This window comes from Schistocerca serialis, chromosome 1, assembly GCF_023864345.2.
Source record: "Schistocerca serialis cubense isolate TAMUIC-IGC-003099 chromosome 1, iqSchSeri2.2, whole genome shotgun sequence".
In the NCBI taxonomy this organism is placed as follows: Eukaryota; Metazoa; Arthropoda; class Insecta; order Orthoptera; family Acrididae; genus Schistocerca; species Schistocerca serialis.
In genome coordinates this window covers 1277370767-1277378300 of record NC_064638.1, presented here as the reverse complement: position 1 = coordinate 1277378300, position 7534 = coordinate 1277370767, and the positions used below count along the sequence as shown (strand labels likewise).

The 7534-nt window shown below is 41.9% G+C and overlaps 1 non-coding gene across 1 annotated transcript; it reads left to right on the top strand.

Annotated features, from left to right (window-relative positions):
- The first annotated feature begins 2062 nt into the window (after nucleotides 1–2062).
- Nucleotides 2063–2137, top strand: Trnas-uga (transfer RNA serine (anticodon UGA)). The gene has a single exon. It is a non-coding gene; the product is annotated as a tRNA-Ser (tRNA).
- The last annotated feature ends 5397 nt before the right edge of the window (nucleotides 2138–7534 follow it).

Here is a 7534-nt window from a genome sequence, read left to right as displayed (position 1 = left end):
CGCCACACTACCTCTCTTCCGAAGAAAAAGTTCAAAGCCGCAACCTGAGATGGTAAATTAGTGTGGACAGTCTTCTGAGACACTCAGAGAGTTATTCAGTTAGATGTTTTCCATCATGCTGGAACGATCTACTCTGAAGTGTTTTGTGCTACCCTCATGAAATTGACGAAACGACTTCACCGTGTTTACCGCCACAAAAATGCAGACGAACTTCTCCTTCTCCATGACAATGCAAGGCTCCCGAGAAGATCTCACAACACTTCATTAGATTGTTATTTGTCATGAGTCCTACAGCCCAGTCCTCGCACCTCCCAACTTCCATCTGTTTGGCCGAATGCAGGCTGCACTTCGCGGGAAGCAGTACATGGATGACCGGGAGGCTATTGATGCAGCAATACATTGGCTCTGACTTCGATCAGAAGAGCGGTACGATACTGGAATATACGCCGTCCCAGTAAGGAGCCGTAAGGCCGACGCATTGAATGGAGGCTGTGTTAAAAATAGTAGCCAAATGAGTGGGTAATTATATGATCTATTGCAATGCCGAATAAACCCAACATACTTTCAGAAAAAACGTATCGCATTAGTCATTGCTCTTGAAATTTATCCATTAACGCTACATGTTGTGAGGTCTGCTGATGAAACCACTGTGAACGGACGGACGTAGGCATCTAAGGGACGACCAGCATATCCCAAGGGTATCTCATTCGGTTAGCTGCTGTTGCAGGCCCACACAGTTACAGACCTGTATCGTTGACGTCAGTTTGTTGTAGAATTATGGAACATGTTCTATGCTCAAGAATTATGACGTTTCTTTGGAAAATGAATAGCTCCTCTATAAAAATCAACATGGATTCCGCAAACGGAGATCCTGCGAAACTCAGCTGGCTCTGTTCCTCCATGAGATTCAAGTGCAGTTGACAACGGCGCTCCGGCTGATGCCGATTTCAGCAAGAAATTTGACACCACACCGCATTATCATTTAATGAAAACATATACGAGTTTATCGAGTATCGAAGCAGACTGGATTGCAGATAGAACTCAACACGTCGCTCAACGGAACAAAATCGACAGATGTAATATCCCAAGTACTACAGGGAAGTGTGGCAGGACCTTTGCTGTTTACAATATATATAAATGATCTAGTAGAAAGCGTCGCATGCTCTTTAAGGCTATTCGCAGATGATGCAGTTGTCTATACTAGAGTAGCAACGCCAAAAGATAGTAAGAATTTGCAAAGTGACCTTCAGAGAATTGATGATTGGTGCAGGCTTCGGCAGTTCACCCTGAACGTAAATAAATGTAACATATTGCGCATGCGTAGGAAAAGAAATCCACTGCTGTGCAGCTGCACTATTGATAACAAACAGCTGGAGACAGCGTCTGCCGTAAAATATCTAGGCGTTCGTATTCAGACAGACCTTAAATTTAATGAACATATAAAACAGATAGTGGGAAAAGCAGACACCAGACTCAGATTCGTCTAAAGAATCTTAAGGAAAAGTTACTCATCCACGAGAGAAGTGACTTATAAGGTCCTTGTTCTCCCGATTCTTGGGTACTGTTCATCTATCTGGGATACCTATCAGGTAGGTCTGATTAGGAGATAGGGAAGATCCAACGAAGAGCGGCACATTTCGTCACTGAATCGTTAAGCTGGTGAGAGAGCTTTACGGAGATGCTAAACAAACTCCACTCGGATACGTTACAAGACAGGCGTTGTGGATCACGGAGAGATTTACTATTGAAATTTCGGGACAGTACTTCTCAGGAGGATCCGGACAACGTATTACTTGAAACTTCCTGGCAGATTAAAACTGTGTCTCGGTCGGGCACACAGTTTTAATCTGCCAGGAAGTTTCATATCAGCGCACACTCCGCTGCAGAGTGAAAATCTCATTCTGGAAAAATCCCCTAGGCTGTGGCTAAGCCATGTCTCCGCAATATCCTTTCTTTCAGGAGTGCTAGTTTTGCATGGATCGCAGGAGAGCTTCTGTAAAGTTTGGAAGGTAGGAGACGAGGTACTGGCAGAAGTAAAGCTGTGAGGACGGGCCGTGAGTCGTGCTTGGGTAGCTCAGTTGGTAGAGCGCTTGCCCATGAAAGGCAAAGGTCCCGAGTTCGAGTCTCGGTCCGGCACACAGTTTTAATCCGCCAGAAAGTTTCATATCGGCGCACACTCCGCTGCAGAGCGAAAATCTCATTCTGGAAACATATTACTTTCCCCCCATATATCTCGCGTATTGACCACGAGGAGAAAATTCGACAAATTAGAACCAATACAATTACCCATAGTCATTTTTCCCACGCACTAATTGGAGGGATCAGATAGTGGTACCGAGAGAACCCTCCACCACACACCATTAGGTGGCTTGCGGAGTATCATGTAGATGTAGATGTTACCCCCTGCAGTGAGGTTGATCCCTTAGTCATGGTCGAGTGGAAGGTCATTCCAGTGTGTGGCAGGAAGAGAAAAACTTCCTGGACGACCGATCGAAAGGCCTCCCCAGCTGGTCTTAGAATCAGGTCTCAAACGCTTTGGCTGATATAGATGCTGAGCCAGATTTACTCACTTGTCCTCTTTCAGAGGAAGCCTCTGGGCCTTCAGGATCTGGGAATTCACCGAGCTGGTAAAAGTGAACTCCAATATTAGGCTCTTATTGTGGCTCCATAGGGATAGGGCTGCCAGTGATGTGAAGAGATCCTGTGTGCATACGTGATACGGAACGAGTGCTTCCAGGTGCCATGAAGTGCACAGCATGCAACCAACTACAGGTGGTGGCTCGTGCCAGGATTAAAAAAAACTGTGTCGACCATTTGAAGTGGTACAGGTTGCTAGTCGTGCCCACGATACAGCTATCTATAGCATTTTGATGTATAGTATTGTCGACAGGACCAACTGTGGACCTTTGGTACTGAGATTGTAACCTCCCCCTCACTTACCGACCTTAATGACAGTGAAAACAGTGAATAATTAAACCGTGTGTACCTAATGGAAATTTGGGAAAAGCAATCGTCACCGAAGTCAATCTGTCGGTAAGGAGGGAGGAAAGGGTTACATCTAAATGAAAGGAAAAATGCAAATGAAATTGGTGGAAATTAATTTTGAGAAAAGGGTAAAATTAATAAAGAAAATAAATGTGCAGTCGTCACGTTAACAGTTAATTGGTGTTAATTAGATATTTGAGATTTGGGGAAAATTACGGTCGCCAGTCCTATGGACAACTACTATAATAGCTGAAAAAGAAACGTTATTGCACATATAATTAGCACTAAAAGCGTGGCAACTGAAGGTTGACACGTGTTGTGTGAAAAGAAATAAGAGATTTAACTTTGAACTTGAATTAAATGATTCTGAACAATTAACAATAGTAACATTTTGTACGTACAAAGCCGAGCTACAGTCACAGGTAAGCTAAAATATGGTAACAAAACTCGCACTCTTAATTTGTGCTTGCGTAATCTAAATACTGTAGCCAGCTATGAATACATCAACTGAACTTTGAAATTAAAGCAGTGAAATGGAATGATATTACTTCAACGCTGGCGTCTGAATTTCAACGATACTCGGGTTCATTTCGGAAAAGGAAGGGACCCTGCTTGGTAATGCAATTGGGACAATGAGCAACAAAGGTTCATGCTACGTTGCTGTAATTTAGTGAGAAAAATTTAACAGTTTGAAAAGCTGAGGTCTGCCATACAGTTCTAAAACTTTACGTGCTTCCTGTCTTCCTTGTTGGTTGACTGAAGGTTTGAAGTCGTCGATCGAGGAGGTGGCGACAGTCACTCATTGTCGGCCGTCGCTGTTGCAGAAGCTGGATGTTGGCGCGCCTTCTTCTCGACACGGTCTCCAGCCGAAACGGGCTCTTGATGTGCGCCAGCTAATGCTTCCCGTCCGCGACACCGTGTCAGAAACTATCATAGCAATTCGAGCGCAATTACGTGCTGCCAAAACCCGAAAGCGCGGCAACTCGCGGGAGCGTCACACAACACACCTGCTCCACTGCAGTACTTCAGCCAGACTCTTTCTGCCCGCGCTCCACGCGGCAGAGTTAACACTACCAAAGATCCTAAACACTTTGGTTCTCCACACGACCTATCGATGTATTCGTTCGGTAGCATAGTTTTCCCTAGGCAAGACCCAGCGTAAAAATACAAATAATATTTACAAAACAACCAATTACACATCGTCATAAATGCATAAATAAATAAATAAATAAATAAATAAATAAATAAATATATATATATATATATATATATATATATATATATATATATATATATATACAAATAGTAAAATAATTACAATATATAAAGACAAAGAAATGTCATACCTTCAGGTAACAAAATAAGGAAAAGAATTTGCAGTGCAATAGGTGGAAATAGGAGGATATGCATTTCCGGCGTTACACGTGCCCCACATTGTCTGAGGATGTTCGTGTAACCTAAACAGACTCAGAAAATGTCCCAAAAAGGAAAAAAAAGCCCAGCGGAAATGCGTATGCTCAAAACATCAAGAAAATTTAGCATTAGGCTAATTAACCATAAACCAATTTTTAGACCATAATAATTGAGTGGAGACACTCCTAATCTTATTCCACTCTGTCATCTTACACAAAAGAAAACAGGTTGACAACGTATTAAAATTCATAGAAAAAAAAATGGTTTAGCTATCCAAAAAATCAAAATTTCTAACAGTATCAAGAAATGGAATACTATATACCAAATTAATCAGAGTACATGGTCATAAAAAACAGGAACATCAAAATACGCAAATTAATAATTAATTACATAGAATACAAATTTCATATAACCTTTTCATAATTAATACTCTCGCCATGAGAGTCCACTTAACGCTAAACAAGAAAATAATATACAGCAGATCGACAAAAACATAAATATTGACAGCAGAATTCTTTCACATCAGCTGTCCGGGAAGAAAAACAACTCCCCCTTCCGTACCCGCAAGTACAAAGAATGCCGACAGCGGCCGCCTGTGCGGCACGCTTGATCTCACTCGCCTGTGTAACGGCGTTTCCAGAACGTCCGTTTCAATGAATTCTTTCGGAAAAACTCACTCGCCAGTAATCTCAAGGGGTCCATTAATACTATCACAGTGGATAACTCAACACTGTCCATCATCACACGCATGTACTAGCCTGAAACTTAAAACAGCGTCTAAGTACATCGGCAATAACTAGTAAATCTCATCTTTATGAAACCTTACAGCTAGTTACAAAATCATATTTACATTCCTTAATCTGCTGTGACTCAGCTGAAAACTTAAACTAGCAGCTTGGATTTTTCAATTGATTAATAATTAGTTACTCTTAAATCATTTAATCAAAATTAATTACTTATTAATTACAACTTCTTTAATGACCTTTTGGTCAGGCAAAAGCATGACAACACGGCAAATCCTTAAATATTACACTCTGTATTTACGTACTATAAAAATTACCCATTCTGTGTTATTAATCAATCCTTGATTGGTACAATTTGAAGTCTACAATGTTCCGTAAAACTAATAGTTTTCCAAAGGATACTATAAGCAATAAGGATTTGTGTGAGGTATACCAATGACTTTGTATGGTCCATTATAAACAAATTTAATTTTAGAGATTTCATTGCCTATCTCGCTCGATTTCTCATGAGCTTTTACAAGTAGATTGCATGTCTCAGATTGCAAACTTAGCAAAACGCGCTTTAGCGTCAGGACGACGTATGCGAGCATCGGCTTTTAGCTTCATTATATCTCGCAAACGATCTCTTTTCACACCAACACTAATGTCAATCCGTGGAGGGAATTTGATTATCTCTTCCACAAGTCCCGGTTTGTGTGAAAACAAACTCTTATTCTTCATTATTACTTCATACAGGCCTCGTCTTTGTTCGTGAGTTACGTTTGACACACCGTCTACAATACTTTCCAATTCACTTTCTACACTATTGTCAATGCCGAGATTCCTCACATTACAGTAGTTCAAATCCATACCTACGTCAATGGCATCCGGCCAGTTAACAATGTGTATAGGCTGGTATTGCCTATGCACACCGTCTCCTGCCTTGTCAAAACTAACTACTATTGTTTTATCTTGTGACCTACATGTCAAAGTTTTGCTTTCGCAATTAATCACTACACGGTACTTTAATAGCCAATCTAACCCGATAATTACTTCCGTAGTTAAGTCTGGTACGACTACAAACTCTTGTTCAAATCGTGCCCCACATATCTCGAAGTTGACAAAAATCTGTTTTGTGACCGGTTTACTGGCGTTCCCAGTAGCACCGATAATTTTCACTCCTGTTACTGGCATAACTACGATGCCAGGTCTGTCTTTCAGTAACTCAAATATTTTCCCAGATACAGCACTCAATTCTGCACCGGTGTCAATCAACACGTTTAGTTGTAGGTCGTGCATATTAACAGACACTACTACCTGTCTACACCTGTCCTCGACTGTTTCTTTATTTTCCCACAGTAAATCCTCGTCTATATCCAGGTCATTCCAGAAAAAACCATCCGGCTTTGATCCTAAATCCGGTTTATCTGGCGGCTTTTTCAGCCTCTGTTCACATACAGTTTTAATTTCAACACGTTTGTCCTGAGGCTTAGTCTGTAGCTTCGCCTCCAATACCGAAACCTTTTCCTGTAACTCGTCAACTAGTGAGTGTTGCTTTGCTATAAGTTCACTAATTGTCACCTTCGTTGATTCCTCTTTGGTCAGATTGATCTCATCTGCCAATCTACCTGGAGGAATGTGCCAGTTGTATCTGGAATTACTTCCTCTGGATCTGCGCAACCCACACTGCTACCGTCAGACCGTATAACGTCAGCTCTAACCTCATACACGCTGTAATCTACGTGCTTTTCTACCAATCGTGTCCGGCTATCACTAAAATTCTCGTAATCTTTCTCCTCAATACTTTCGCAATGTTTAAACTGGAGGTTTGCGTCGGATGGGTCGGCCACTTCTAACACTATAACTTTCGGTAAAGTCTGCCGGTCAGGGCCAGAACTTTCCGTTACTACTTCAACATCCAACTCTTGCGGTATGAAACACGACGAATCTTGCTCATGCTCCCCATTAACATCAACTATTTCTGGTAAAGTCTGCCAGTTAGGGCCAGAACTTTCTATCACTTCACAACTACTATCTTCCTGTGGGACGAGACGCGGCAAATCCTGCCCGCGCTCCCCATAAACACTTCTCCCATACAGGCCCCTATAATCTCTTAATTCGCCGTATAAGCGACCGAACTGCCTTAACCAGACCTCATCCCTCTCTGCATCCCATCGCTCGATGACGGACGTGTTATCCGACATCTGATCTTCTCTCAACAACTGCGAATCATTCTTAAACTCAATCTCCAATTCCGCTGTGGGTGTTACAGCTGCCACTTTATAATCGATTTCCGGAACACTACTTTAATTGTTCTCACTAACAGTGAATGTATTTTCTGCTGCCATGTCTACAGCTGATCTACTACTTGTGGACGCACTCCTTTCTCCTAACACTGGCACACTCTCCCGCCG